The following is a 14,792-nucleotide window of genomic DNA, read 5'->3' on the forward strand; positions in this document are numbered from 1 at the left end:
CAGACTGTAAAGGAATGTACTTTGAACTTCTTTTTGTTAGAATGATCAAATGGTTTGGGTTGGAAGGACCTTTAAAGATCATCTAGTCCAACTCCCCTGCCATGGGTGTGATATTTCCTTTTTTCCAGTCACTGGGGACTTTGCCTGATTGCCATGACTTTTCAAATATGATGGAGAGTGACTTGGCAACTGCATCAGTTCTGCCTGCTCATGACGACTCTCTTAATGAAAAAGGCCATCTCTGTCAGCATGGCAGTATGAGATCCCAAAGGCAAAAGATGAAGAGTTGAAGCTTCATTTAGTAGTCATTTAACCAAAAGAAACGTAATCTCCAGGGTTATCAGCACCTCCATGCTTCCTGAGGAGCTGATAACTTAGCAGCACCTAGGATAGGAGGACTTCCCTCCCACATTTCAAAAACAGGAACATTGTGTTTCTGATATTACAGGACATTTGATGCTGGGAAGGTACTAGCCAACTGATGGGGATGATGGTAAGCTGCAGTGGACCAGCAGTTTTTCTGAAAGGTGCTCTTTCAACCTGAGTACATGAACATAAGAAAACTGCTGACCTTGCATTTGGAAAAAAAAGTGCATCATGCATTTCCCTGGTGAAAAATTAGGCCTTCTTCAGAGACAGCAGAGAATAAAGACTGTGTTCTCCACCTCTGCCATCCTGAGAAAGCAGCATCCTTTCTGGTGGAGTTTTAACAGAAAAACTGGGCTCATCGCACCCAGAGAATTGCGTTGCCACATTCCCTGCTCAGAGGGCAAGGGGAGAAAGGATGTGATGCTCTTCTCTCCCCTAAAACAGAGCACCAGCTGCCATCAATCCACTTTAGGCCCTGTTTATATTATCATGTAATACAGATATTTTTATGGTTCTTTTGCTGTGTTTTCATTGTGCCTATATTGCAAATATTACTAGATCAGGCTGGTTGTCACCAGGACCTACCCAGGAAGGACTGGGTTGGAAACACCTGTCAGAATACTGTAGCAGTAAGGCAGTCAGGCAAATGAACTATTTATTTTGAAAAGATTTCTTCAACAGCCCTTAGTCTTAAGGCCTCATTGCAGATGCCAGGCATATAAGAACAGACAGTATGTCTTATCTTTCTAAATACTGGGCTAAGTACAAGGATAGCTATTCCACTTTATTATGCAAACAAGTAAACATAAAATAGATTTCAAAATCAAAGTTTTGCTAAGCTGTTTCCATTTGAGAAGATTACAAAGTCCAAATGAAAAACATGTTTCCCAGAGCAAACATTTCCAGCAGGCACCAGTACTGGTTATCCTGACTTCTGGATGACGCACCTAAAACATCTCAGGGCTGTTTCTAACAGACTGCACTCCAGGTCATTCAGACTGCAAATTCAAGTACTCCATACTAATGTAAAAAACAGGCCTACTCTGTCTTACATTGGACACCAAGAATGAAAGCGGATGAAGCCCATGGTGACCTCCAATGCCAGAAGAGTACCACTCCAGTTTATAGCCTCATCACTTAACAGTGAATTGTCAGCAGTACAGAATCCATCTTTATCCTTTCCTGCGAGTTCCTCACAGATTTTTGCCACTAGAGAATCATAGCTTTAGAAGAGGACAGAAGTCAGGAGCTAATTTGCCTTCTCCATCCAAATTTTATGAATCTGATTTAATAGGACAAAAAAATCTCAGTCCTTTATATATTTGTATCTGTCACCAAGACTAAACCTAGAGAGATCTATACAAACACACTGATCCCACTTCCAGCTGCACAGAATTGTGCTATGCCTGAGAAAAATTAGCAAATTACTCCAAAGACAAGTATGAGCAAGCCACCGTGGTCTCTAAATTCATCACCAAATAACAGACTAACCAGTCTTCTGTTGCTAATCTGTGTCAGAGCCTGCAAAAGACAGTAAATACTGACTAAGGGCTGTTCTCCCTGGCAACAGAAAGGTTCACAAAGCTTTATAGCTTCTAGCATAGCTAAAAAACATCCATGGCGTTTCAGTTAGAATGACTGTGGTCTCAACTTTTCCCCTCACATCCTGTACCACTTCTTTCTCTTATTTAGGGATTATGGGATCATTTAATAATTCCATATTCTTTCTGGCAGCTTTCCTCTCCTCTCATTCACGGAACAAAGGTAACAACAAGACAATAAAAATCCCTTTCTGCCAACTAAGAGGGAACTCTGTACTACTCTGCTTTCACTAAGAGGGAAAGCTAATAAACACAGTAACATTACTTGAGCCATGAGAACGGCTTGCTTTATTAGCCAGTGTTGTGCCACTGTTAATTTATCATTTAGGATAGTTACTATAATATAACAGGAACGCTAGTTGCCCCAAACAGGGTCTTTCTAACTGGTTTATAATGCTATGCTCAGAAGAAAGAAGGAAAGAAAAAAAAAAAAAGGAGAAACTACTTCTATGCTAACTGTTGAACTCATGTTGTTAAAGTGGTGGATTGCACTCATCTGGAATAACAGGATTAGCAAATGCATTTCATTATCTTTCCCAGTCAGGTGTGTTTCCTGCAATGCTTTCTAATTAGCATTAGACACTCCGTCTGGATTGCAAACATTAGTCTAGGGAATGCTTAAGTTCAGTTAAACAAAAAGCCAAAGCTCTTTTTGCTTAGTAGAGAAGAAACAAGTCAAATGTAGATCTATATTTTTATTACAGTTGCACTTATTTTATAAAGTTTCAAGACGTAAGCCCACCCAACAGTTTGGCCTTACATGCATAAGAACACTTTCCACGGTTCAAGGCTAACGCCAGATGAGAGGCACAGGCCCTCAGCAGCCTTTGTTCTACTAAGTTACAACAGGGCGTGTATACATTCAGTTTTGTTTTTTTTTTTTAACTACAGGATTAAGCTGCTAAGTGCCTTGGCTTTCAGACTGTTTTTCTTCCCTAAGCCCTGTTCCCTCCCCTCTCGGTGAGGTAACCTTTTTGACGCCTCATTTAATAAAGTGCAGTGCAAGCATAATGTAAGTTCTTTTACTATACTGAGCACTACCCGCAAGCTTCAGAAAGATCTACGGTTGCCTTAAAATTAAGGGTGAACGAGTTATCCCCGGTCCTGCATGTGTTGATGTTGCTGTACCACTGTGTCAAACACAGGAACTCCTTTCCCGGGGAGTTATTCTCCCACTGCAAATACTGCTTTATCACATCTATCCAAGCTCTTTCTGTAGGTTCCTCCACTTGTGAGGGATGCACTCCACCCCTTACCCAGACTGGCGGTGGTTTGGTGCAGGCTCTGGAAGAGGTAAAGGTCTGAGCCGTAGCCAGGCCATGAACTCCTCTAGTTTCAATCTGTTCTCTGAGAACCCACAAAGGAGCCGAGAGGCAGGTGAGCATTGATGCATAGGAGCTTGGAACACCGATTATGCGATTAACGCGTGAATAGCGGGTGGCTTTTCCAAGACTCATTTATCAAGGAACAAAGAAAGCGGTGAGTACGCGGAGTCTCGCGCATACCTTTTCTATTGCATGGAATTTGACTACGAGCCAACCACTTTATACCATAAATATGACAACCTAAATGAGCCTTCTTTGAGCTCTCCCTGCTAGGCAGCGTAGCTGCATGGTGGTGATCTCCCCTTGAGCTGGGGTGCCTCTCAAGGTTGCTCCTCGAGGCAGAGAGACCTTTTACCAATGGCAGATCTTTGGTAAGCAAATGGTATCGCGCATAACCTTGTAGTATGGTAACTTTGATTGCATGCTGAATCGATGTTAATGAAGCATTACATAAATTTTGCATATATAATCCCTTAGACATAAACCGTTGACCAAGGCTGAGACTAGGTTTGGACCTAGCTGCACCTAGACTCCTCTCTGAGAAGGATTTTAGAGAGCACAGGGGCCCACTCTGAACCTCGTGACTCAGCGGAAGGGTCCTCCTTATCCTTTTGCATCCCCAGTCTCTCTGTGAATCATTCCAACTCAAGTGTAACTCAATTTTCCTTTGCATGTTTCTTCATGCAGTAATTAATAGAGTGAACCTTGCCATCAAACTTCGTTAAGTCGCACTTTTACAAGATCATATTAAAACCACTTTTGCTAATACCTTTGACAGTGATTCTTCAAGCAATCTAAATCACTCATCCACAACACTACTTCTTTCCAGTTTTGGTTTTATCTCCTGTTGGCTGACTGGTGCTTACCTAGCCAAGGATGGCAGCACAGACAGAGCTTCAATGGACCACACCAGTACCACCAATGGAAAACACCCACTGAAGCTTCCTATAACAAATCTGTACAACATACAGTGCAATATCCTCTCTACAAGCCATATAAAACTGAGGTGACTTCAGAGTCATCATTAAAAAGTAAAAACGCCAATGTGCATTCCACTCCTGCATCTCACTGAAGTCCTGACACCCAAGTGCAAGATGGGAAGTGATTCCAGTTTTAATTCGAAAACTGGTCAGTTAATTTATCCATTCATCTTCACTTGTTTTGACAAGGACGGTTCAGTTTTAGTGCAGAGATCAAAGTGGCCCTTTTCTCATCCTGTTCTCATCCGCTAAGCTTAGTTTCTGAAGTCTGTGGGTAACAGCAGACATTCTTCATACAAAAAAAAAGTTCGGCCCTTTGACATTTAAAATGAAGTCTCTCAGAGCTGAATGTGGTGGTCTTTTGGGGTTGTTGGGGGGGCGAGGAGTGGGTGTTGAAACATCCAGTTAGAGCTACAATTTGGAAAATAATGAGGGCACTAAATAAGAAGTTGAAAACTACAAAGATTGATCCTTCTTTTTGGCTATACAAAATACACATTGCCCTTTCTTTAAGGATAACACAAACCATACTTCATTCACTTAAACTCCAGTTGCTCACAAACAGTAACTCAATTCACTGTCTAAAGAAACTGTGAGGTTGGTATTAGAAAAAAAGTTTGTTGACCATGTGCATGTAAACTCAGGACAAGTCCAGGATCATCAGCCTTCCGGTATAAGGGAAGTTCCCTGATCTAATAGTAAGAATCATATCAATCATTAATATTTTACTATCAATTATTGAATATCTAAGTTGCATGCACTGCTTATGACAATAGTTTTTAGTAAGACTTTAACTAAGGCTTTCTTATATGTGCTGAAAATAATTTTAAATATTTACCTATTGCTCTTTATTTTGTGAAGATTAAAATTCAAGTTGGATTTATAATATTGAAACAGATTTGTCTTTTTTTTCCCATTTATCGACACAAATGACAGGAAGATGCTCAAACACTATGTTATTTAATTTTGGCACAGTGCCATTCTGTGTTCACATCTGTAATCAGAGAACCAATAGCTGAACGACTATGCTCATTCCAGGAGAAGTCATTTTGGCAAACCAATGCGAGGAGTTTGATAAAAATGATTTCACACAAAATCAGTTCAATAAACTGTTGCCCTAATTAACACTAGCTTGGTTTTTTTTTAACAAGCTCCAACACAGAAGTTCAGCACGATGCCACAAGAGTTATATAAAGGCTGAGCACGTCTTTTCTCTGTGTGTAGACTGATGCATGTTTTTTTTAAGATAGTTAGAGATTGGTGGTAGCTGTGACTACAGCATAAAGTAATTATTAATAAAGCGTCAATGTGTTTTACACATGGATTCTGCACCATATCTGAGAACATAAGAATCACCTTTCTCCCACCAAAGGCTGTCTGGAATATGGCCCCACCACGTTCCTTTACAAAAGGAAAATATTCTCATCTCTACTTTACACGTGGGTAAACTGAGGTACAGCAAGGTTAATGGTCTGCTGTTTCAGAAGGAGATGTCAAACACCTTCAGTAAACATGGATTTTAACAGGACTTGGAGGAAGCTCAGCACTTCTAAAAACAAGCCCAGAAGCCACTTTGTAGGAAAGGTTTTAAATGACCACTCACACCCTCACCATGCAGTGCTCCGGCCACCCAATGATGCTACTTGGCTACTTCCACATCATTTACAAGCTAATACTCTTTCACTCCACCTTAGACAGTCTTCCAAACAGAGGGCTCTTCTCTTTTTTCTTTCTCTCAGTTCCCCCGCTCCCCGAGTGCTGGCCTGTCCCCTCCAGTGTGGTGGGTGTCTTTGGAGCAGCGAGGACAACGTGACTTGCAGAACTCCCCCACTCCTTCACAACCACGAGGGGGAAACGCTGGTGGCAAGCAATCTTGGGAAGGGTGGAGGGAGGGTCAGAAGACAAAAGCAGTGCTTCCAAATCCTAATTACAGTTAGCAGGGATTAAGTAATAGTCACTAACCTCTTCAGCTCACAGAGGAGAAACGTGATCCTGTTTAATTCTCCTCCGCTCCCTGCGGCTCCTTCTTATACAACACTCTGCAGCTCCAGCTTATCAACGCACCGCTCCCCCTGTTGCTATCATTGCAGCAACACCCCCTCGGCCAGGAATCCAATAAGGACACTATAGGGGCGGGCTATCGCCAGAGGCAGCTGCAGCAGCAGAAAGGCCGGTACGGGCACTGAGGCTGAGAACTTTCGCCTAGAAAACACCAAGGAAGCCTGCACGTGGTTAGCAAGGGGCTGACACCTCCCTGGGGACCCTGTGCCAGACCCTGGTTAAGCCCACGCAGTGGTCAGCCCAGCCAAGCACTACTCAGAGCCCAGTCATGCAATGGCTTGCAGATGCTGGTACATCAGCAGCGCTTGCGTCCGCCCAGCTGCATCCATAGGGTTTACGCTGCAGGCTGAGTCCGTGCTCAGGAAATTGAGAGTTTCAGCAGTGCCAAGCGGAAAAGAAATCATTCTGTGCCTGGCCTCCCCCAAGCAGGCAGTAGACGGAAAGCAGCCACTAGGACAGCCCAGGCCAGGTGTTACACAAGCTCTTTCTTACTCGAGACTATTTGTCTCCCTTCCTACAGGGTCCTGGCCCACAACATACTGTGCACTAGCTTTTCCTTGGAGAGCCACATTTTACCCAGCTCTTAGTCCCAGCCTCTTCACTTGCCATTCCTTATCTACATGCCACAGAACATTCAGCTGCTTGGGGCTTGGAAGATAAAAGCCTGGGAGGGTGCAGCTATTTTCTCCCAGGCCAGTAGTTCCTGCAATAAACAGTGTATGAAATGAGGATGGTCTGAATTCCACAGATCATTCTATACCATGCTGATGTTGGGCATTCACAGACTATGGTAGAACCTAAAACTGTGTCACATTGGGACTACAGGTACAAAGAATCAAATTCTGTACTCATTCACCTTAGATGTAAAGTACAAATAACTCTGGAGAAATCAGTAACTATTTTTTTTGCCCCCGAGTGTGTTCAATTCAACCCGTTTCTGACAAATCTTGGGGCATGCTATGTGTAAGCAGTAATACCGTAAGTAGTCTGCCTCCTTCCTAGAAAACTTGAAAATTCAATGCAGCTCTAGATTCCTTAAATTCTTTATTCTGAAATTCTGCAGGTTGGGATTGTAAGTGTGATACACGCTTCTTTCCATCTTTTCCCACTCATTTCTTCTGACCAGTTAACTTCCACACCAGCAAGACTTCAGGAATTCACTTGGCCTCCTCCCAGCTACATTTGCTTTTCCAGAGTCATGTTTTCTGAGCCAGTTATGGAGTTTTAACTTGTGCAAAACTTCCGTGGTCTAACATAACTTCATCTGAACATGGGGTTTATACTGACATTACTATGCTGGATGTTTCAAATATGTCACAGGATGTTTCAAAATTCTTTCCTTCCCCTCTCAAACACATTGTATTACCACAGACTGAAGCATAGATCTACGTATCAGCAGCTCTAATTACAGTCGTTACACAACTGCAGTAAGGAGGAGCTCCAGAGAGTAACTGAAGAATTACATACAAGACTAACGAGCAGGAATTTTGAAGTTCATCAAAGCATGAATGAAGGTCTGCCAACATATGTGTGGTATTGCATAAAGGAGGATTGGCAGACCAGGAGATATGGCATTTAAAAATATACATCATGAGTTCAACATATGGGACTGCTAATGACTAGCACGTGACTGTATGCTTAGCATAAAGTAATGAATCAATTAGCACATGATAGGAAATCCTAACGAATAGCAAAACATATAAAAGAATGCATATGGGAGTGATTAGAGGCAGATGTAACTCAGAGTCTTTGGATTCGGTAACAGTGCTCGCATTTGTACAGACACGTGTTCTACAGGATGCGGGACCTGTTCGATCTCATAATTAACCTTGTAAAAAAATAAAAAAAAAAACCCTACTTTCCAGATGGATCAGTTCCCAAAACCAGGTGGGAGTGGCAATACGCAGCCAAACAGGAGGGCCCAACTGCCTCTTCCCACCACACTGTGGAGTTAGGTTAGCTTAAACCAGTCAGGTAACTACTTGCTGTTTGATCTCTGTATACAGCCTCGAGCTCGTTCTGCCATAGGTTTGTTTATTTACTCAGGTGGCTAGATAACAAACCCAACATTTAACTGAACTCCAGACCTGGTCAAGATTGGGGGGGTCGGGGGAACGGTTCCTCCAGGGGTGGAATGAGACATGGGCTCTGGAGGAGCCGTTTGGGGACGTCAGATGAGCAGCCAGCATGGCAAAGTGAAGCTAGGGTCCCCAGGGTGGTGACAGTGGGCAGGGGAAATGCCAACCTTGGAAGCAGCATTAGCAAATAGCCCCCAGTGTGGACGTAGCTCTGCTGGTGTATTGATGTCTTACACAGACTGTTTCTCTTTCCATATGGAAATAGCAGAGAGAGTATCTATAAATAATGAATAACTTTCAATACCAATAAAACTTCACCAAAATTGGATGGGTATTGTATAGCTTTCATCATTGCAAAATTACAAGGAGAAGGCCTGCAGGGGTAGTTAGGTCAACACAGGCATAGCTGGGAACCGTAGACAAGCTTTTGGCACAAAATCCTTCTTCAGTTCTGAAACGCATGAAGTAGATTTTTCAGAGAGTAATTAGATATGTAGGAGTCAGACCACCCCTGAAGGTAAAGGCAACCGATTCCCACAAAGAGGGGATGTTAGTGGAAAGGCAGGAGGAGAGAAGGAGAGGTTAAAAAACCTGCAGCTTTGCATACAAAACAAGCTCTTAACAGGGCTTCTTAGGAGCGTAGGAAGAGTTCCCACTAGGCGGGGCCACTCGCTCCCTTTTTTGTCCAGTATTTCTCATTGTCTATTTTTTGGTCATATCTGCACATCGTTTTGTTCTGCTGATTGTCTTTCCATGCCATGTTTCTCCCTGCTCTCACCTTCCACAGTCCCACAAGTGTTGCAAAGTCCTAGCAAGCAGATGTATTATTTAACTTCAGCTACAACCTAGCAACCTCTCACTTCTCAATTATTTTGTCAGGAACAACTAAGCAAAGCAAACTAATCATTCTGACGATAGGAGTTGACTGGCAACCACTAGAAGCCCTCCACAGGAAGAAACAATTTTATTTGGGAGAATTCAATAGCAGATAATATTGCACTAAATCACAATGGCAAGCCAAAAAGCATAAATAAGAAGCTGGAAACTACTTGGAATAAGAGAACAAACTGACTTGAGAACAGCCCTGAGAAGAATGCCTGATTCAACTCCTCAGCCAGGGAGTGCATACAGTAAATATCAAAGCAGGTATGATGCACTAAGAAACAGCAGCGGAACACACTCTGAAATTATTGGTACACTCATCGTTTAATTTCAGATGAGTCAAAACTGTGAGCCAAGGCTCAGGATGCTGTAATCTAGCAGCGCTCATGCACACTTTACGAATGCTACAGCCCAAGTGCTGAGCTCAGTGACAGCTCTGGGTAGCCTGCTTAAATAAACTCTGACAGGGACATCAGCTTACATGGTACAATGGTGAGGGATAAATTTGGAATGAAAAAGATAAGCTAAAGACAGCAGTAATTAAGTTAAATATGCATATCGGTGTTTGGAATCACATCATCAGATTAGATCCAGAGTTTTCTTTGGGGATTGCTGGAAAGACGCTTTCAGAAATTCTATTGGGTTTCTCGATTTTATTTTAATGCATAAGGGTGTTTTTATGGTGTCCCTTGGTTTGGGGTTGGGCCTGGAAAAATAATAAAACACCACAAAAGAGAGTGGATCTCAGAACCAGGCAGCAAGTTCAGGTATGTTTTGGATTATCAGTACAGAGCTGATGGGATTTGGGTTACGGGGAGGCCTGCGTTGTAGCATGGCAGCGGGCTGGGAACCGCAGCCGCCTCTTCACAGGTTTCCCCCAATACATCCCCACAGCCAAGGCCACGGTTGCGGGACACCCGCCACCTCCGGCGAAAAAGGCGAGGCACAGACCGAGGAAACCCCCAACTCTGCCCCCGAGGAGAGGGACCCTCGGACCCTGTTTAAATCCCTGGTTTAAACACAGGCCAGCGCAGCGCCGCCGCAACACCCTCCCCTCTCCCCTCAGCCGCCGCCACTCGCAGCGCCGCCCAGCAGCGCTCCCTGCCGCGCCCCGCCGGCATCGCAGGCTACGGCAATGGCGGCCCCCACGGCCCACGCGTGAGCCCTTCCGCCGACCGCCGCTGCCGTGAGTGGGGAGGGGCAGCCGAGCCCGGGAGGCGGTTACGGCCGTTAGGGCGGGGCCCCGCCGCCCCCTACCCCGCAGGCGGTGCGGCACCCGAGTGAGCCCCCCTCCGCCGCCCGCCGGAGGGCTCGGCGCTGCACAAAATGGCGGCCGCGGCGTGGGAGACGGCTGATGGGGTCCCGCGGGGGCCGGGAAGGGGGCGCGGGGGTGGGTTTGCACCGGGGGAGATCCGAGAGGGGTCCGGCGGCTCTGTGAAGGGAACAGTGGGTACAGAGAACGGCAGACACTTACAGAAGCGGTAGGGGTGAAAACAGAGGCACTAACCGGGTGGCATCGCGGTGAGGGAAGCTGTGCAGTGAGGTGGCTGCTAAACGAGGACTCTTAGACCCGTAAGAGGATGAACGAGTGCGGTAATTATACACACATCATCTCACCGTGCCATTATCAGGACCATGTTAAGGGTAATTGCACTTTAAACACACCTCACCTGCTTTTAGAAGTGGGATGTGAGGCAAATTTATCTAGCAAGCTACAAACAAAGCCTGATACACAGAAAATATTCAAGCTGCTGTAAAGACCTGCTCCTCTAACGCTGGTTTCGCCTACTTAAATATCATTGCCAGAGAGCGTGCTGTCCAAGGGAGCACAGCCAGCTCCCACACGGGTGGGTTTGAGGTGAAGGAGGCACGGGGTGCCATCTCTTCTGCCCCATGGCCGACAGGCACAAAGGGCCATGGCAGATAAACTGTGCCTCAGCCCAAGGGATGTTAAAACAGGCACAGGCCCACAGTACTCTGCGCTGTGGAAAACCCGGTGGCAGAACAGCTACTGGAAATTTGAAGAAGTAGGGCAAGTGTAAAGCAAGTCAGCTGCAGTAACTCATCCACATAGTAAGAAAACTACAGTCAGATTTGCTTTGTCATTCAGGTACAACTTGAGAAGCGATCAGCTTGTCTTGAGCAAGTTTAATATTCTGACACTGCGAAGAAAAGGAATTGCTATGTATGTTTCTCTAAAAATTGAAACAGTTCAAGACTATTCTCGTTGCTAAACCAGACAAGGTTTCCCCTATCCCCATATTGGTGAGGCTAGTTCCTCCTGCCTCCCAGCCTAGTTGGTTTTGACTCGAATCAATTACTTTCTGCTGATTCACATGAACTCTTAAAGTGCAAGAAGGGAGCATGTAGCATGAGGTATAAGAGTGGGCTGGATTACTTCTTTTAAAGCCAGTTTTTGATAAACTGAAGTGTTGAAACAGAAAAATGAGCCTCCCCCCTTAGGCCAGCCTCACAGGCTGCAGTAATAGCAGGCTGTGACAGCAAGGTGTCCCTATTCTACTGCCCAGCTGTAAATCGTGCTGTACCTCTTGTATCAAGTTTAGGGATCAGCTGGCTTTTTGAAAGTTGGTTTTCCAGTGCATCACGGCTTTCTGGACATGGCATACATTGCAGCTGCACAGTCCAGCAGAAGGGAGGGAAAAGGGGCATGAGCACCCCTTCCAGCAGCAATTCACAGCTGCACTTAAATGCAGTGTTAAACTGCACCTACTCTTTGTTTTGAGTCTAAGCTTTGACTCAAATTTTAGCAGTAAACTGATGTTTCATATCATGCAGTAGCCCGTGTTAAGGGTTCTCAAACTTGACTGGGGGTGTGGTAGAGAAAGATGCGTGCATGTTGACAGATAACAAAATACTGCCTTTCTGGCAGCTTAGTGCCTAGAGATCATTTTGTCTTAGTTAAGACTTGACAAGAATTGCTGCCCTTACTATCTGAACGTAATAATTTAAGGTGCTGAATCCAAAGTCAGCCAAACTCTATTAAACACAAAGTGCAAAGAAAAGTTATCTTAAATAAGCAACATAGCAATTTTAAAGTTGTTGCATTTATTCCCCTGAGGAGGAAAGGATTATCATCAAGAGAGGGGTGAAGAAGTTAGTCAAACTTAATGTGTCATTTTTTGTTGGATGAGCTTTAATTTAGACTACTGTAAATTGAATGAAAAAACATGGAGAATAGAGATAAGGAGCTTTTGGGATTAAAAGAAAAAAAAAAACAAACCCAAACCCTTCGTTACTATCTTACAGCTTTTTCTAAGTAGTACTTTGCTTGCAGTTCTGAAATTAATGAAGTGTGCATGGATTATTGCTGCGCGAATTTTACTTCAAAGCTGTTTATTCCCCAGAAGTCAGAGGCTTTGCATGTTTTTTAAATATAGTACTTTCCAGGCCACTTTTCTAATACAAACTTCTAGGTTTTGACTCAGTGCCAGAGGAGCAAAAGGAGCAAAATAACATCCTTACCTTTGCAGCTGTGACCACAACATAAAATCGAGCAGGAGGAAGAGCTGATGCTGGGGGTTGTTTTCACTACACTTGAGGCACCTTAAGTGTTGGAGCTCACACAAAGGGACAGGCCCACGCATGCCCTCCCTAACAACGTGGCTATTAGGGCACTTAACCTTTCTTTTATACCTGCCACAGTTCAGCCAGCACAGGTGCATGCAACTTACCTGTTAAACAACATAGCTCCATGCGAGCATTGTTGTTGCACAGCAGTTTCTCTTATTTGCCTGTGCTACCTTACCTAGTCTGCAGCACAGCCCTTGGAGCAGCTCCGAGGATGATTTGGTAGCAGCCCAACTTGTGGTTGTTCTGAGAATTAGGAGGGAGCTCTAGATGCAGATCTGAAGGCTGCATCAGCTCCGGCCTACTTTTGCGCAGACACCTCACCGCTTGTCCAACTCCCAACTGTACAAGTGCCAGAGAAACAGAAGTCAACAACTGATGTGCGTGAACACTTGATCTTGAAATGCTTGCATATTCAAGCAAGGGGGAGGGGAGAGGGGAAAAAAGGAACTTAGCTGGATTTTTCTGTTTGTCTATAATGCTGTTAGTGACTCAGTCTACAGTTTTGAGCTGTGATTTTGCATAACTGAGGAGGTTGCAGAAAAGGACTGTATTGTTTCTCAGTTTCTGGAAGTAAGCAGCAGTTACATGACCATAAAGCTAGTGTGGGAGCTAACCTCTTGAAGATGCAGTCTTACTTTTTTCTACTCAGTGTATCATAAGGAATAGAAACTATTTGAGAGTGTACTTCTGAAAAGTTACTCAATACACAAGAAAACTTGAAATTTTACTAACACGGTTCCAGTTGTCAGTTCAGCATTGCTTCTTAGTCTTTTCCCTGTGAGCAACTTGAAAAGCATCACCAGCTACTTATACTGACATTTGCTTTTAAGCGTGTTTCAGGGATGCTTTCTGGTATTAGAGTATCTTTAATTAAGTGATAGAATACTTTCATCTGCTGGGGTGGTGATGGTGTTTTTTTTGTTTAACAACTGCACAGCAGTAATAACAGTTGTATTTAACCCCCCCCCCCCTTCCCTCAGGGCAGAGTAATTTGCTTTTCTTGGTGTTTACATATTTTCATTAAGTGATTGCACAGCACACCACCAGCTAAAATACGTTGTCCCTGTTTCTGGAGCTGTCTCAGAGTACTCTGCATATCCTCAGTACGCAGCAGATAATTTGGAGGGTTTTGCCCTGCCTTTCTCAGCCCTCCTTACACCAAATAAAAAGTCATTCCTGCCATTAATTTGATCACTACACTAAACATAGTAAGCCCAATTATCCATTACCTAAAAATGGATTCTGCCATCATATTATTAGACCTTTCATAGATCAAGCTGGAGGCACGTGAACAGGGAATGTTTTCCCTTTTCATATCTGTAGCTGAATCTGCTTTGAAGAACAGCTTTGTAAGCTTCTCCCATTAACTAACAAAGAGATAGAAATCTTCCACATCCCTGTATGCCTTCTCCAGATGCGGATTAACTTCATTAATGGCAGCAGTAATCTCCCAGTCTGTCTGGCAGGTGTTGATCTATGCTCCAGCACTAGTGTAGATTCTCACTTTGATGATGTTAAATGAGTTAGAGCCAAGAGTGTGCTTTTGAAGCAGATTGTCTCCATGTACTGCACTTTGACTTGAACTTGAAGTTTTCAGATGGACCACCAGAAGCTGCACCACAGGAGAATGCCTAACACCCTCCACAGCTCATAGGTGGGAAAGTCCATGAGAGCAGGCAAGAGCTAGTCTAAAAAAACCGCACACGCAAAACCCACATAGTGGGAACACAGCCCTCAGCATCAGGTATTTTGATTTACAGACCTGTACTTATTCCTGATGTAGATATAGCCAGCAGTAATAATAAGAGAGATCAGTCTAGCATTATAATAATTAGAAATTGATGTATTGAAATCCCCCCGAAGGAAGACCCACAAAAAACAGGAATATCCATAGAGAAGTTTGAT

The 14,792-nt window shown here is 44.0% G+C and overlaps 2 protein-coding genes across 10 annotated transcripts in view; one reads left to right on the top strand and one right to left on the bottom strand.

Moving 5' to 3' along the window:
• BLVRA (biliverdin reductase A) overlaps positions 1-6,490 on the bottom strand; it is a 32,428-nt gene extending 25,938 nt beyond the window's left edge. For 2 of the 4 annotated variants that reach the window (XM_075142940.1, XM_075142938.1), the window contains exon 1: positions 6,238-6,456. The gene's annotated coding sequence lies outside the window, so the exon portion shown is untranslated. Of the gene's footprint in view, positions 1-6,237 lie in introns of all 4 variants that reach the window. The other 2 variants (XM_075142939.1, XM_075142937.1) reach the window with 2 other exon arrangements.
• Positions 6,491-6,849: 359 nt separating this feature from the next.
• The window catches only part of COA1 (cytochrome c oxidase assembly factor 1), a 56,292-nt gene continuing 48,349 nt past the window's right edge, over positions 6,850-14,792 (top strand). The window contains exons 1-2 of one of the 6 annotated variants that reach the window (XM_075142944.1): positions 6,850-7,161; positions 9,294-9,560. The gene's annotated coding sequence lies outside the window, so the exon portion shown is untranslated. Of the gene's footprint in view, positions 7,300-9,293; positions 9,561-9,886; positions 10,064-10,395; positions 10,483-14,792 lie in introns of those variants that run through there. The other 5 variants (XM_075142945.1, XM_075142947.1, XM_075142941.1 and 2 more) reach the window with 5 other exon arrangements.

This window comes from Calonectris borealis, chromosome 2, assembly GCF_964195595.1.
Source record: "Calonectris borealis chromosome 2, bCalBor7.hap1.2, whole genome shotgun sequence".
Taxonomy (NCBI): domain Eukaryota; kingdom Metazoa; phylum Chordata; class Aves; order Procellariiformes; family Procellariidae; genus Calonectris; species Calonectris borealis.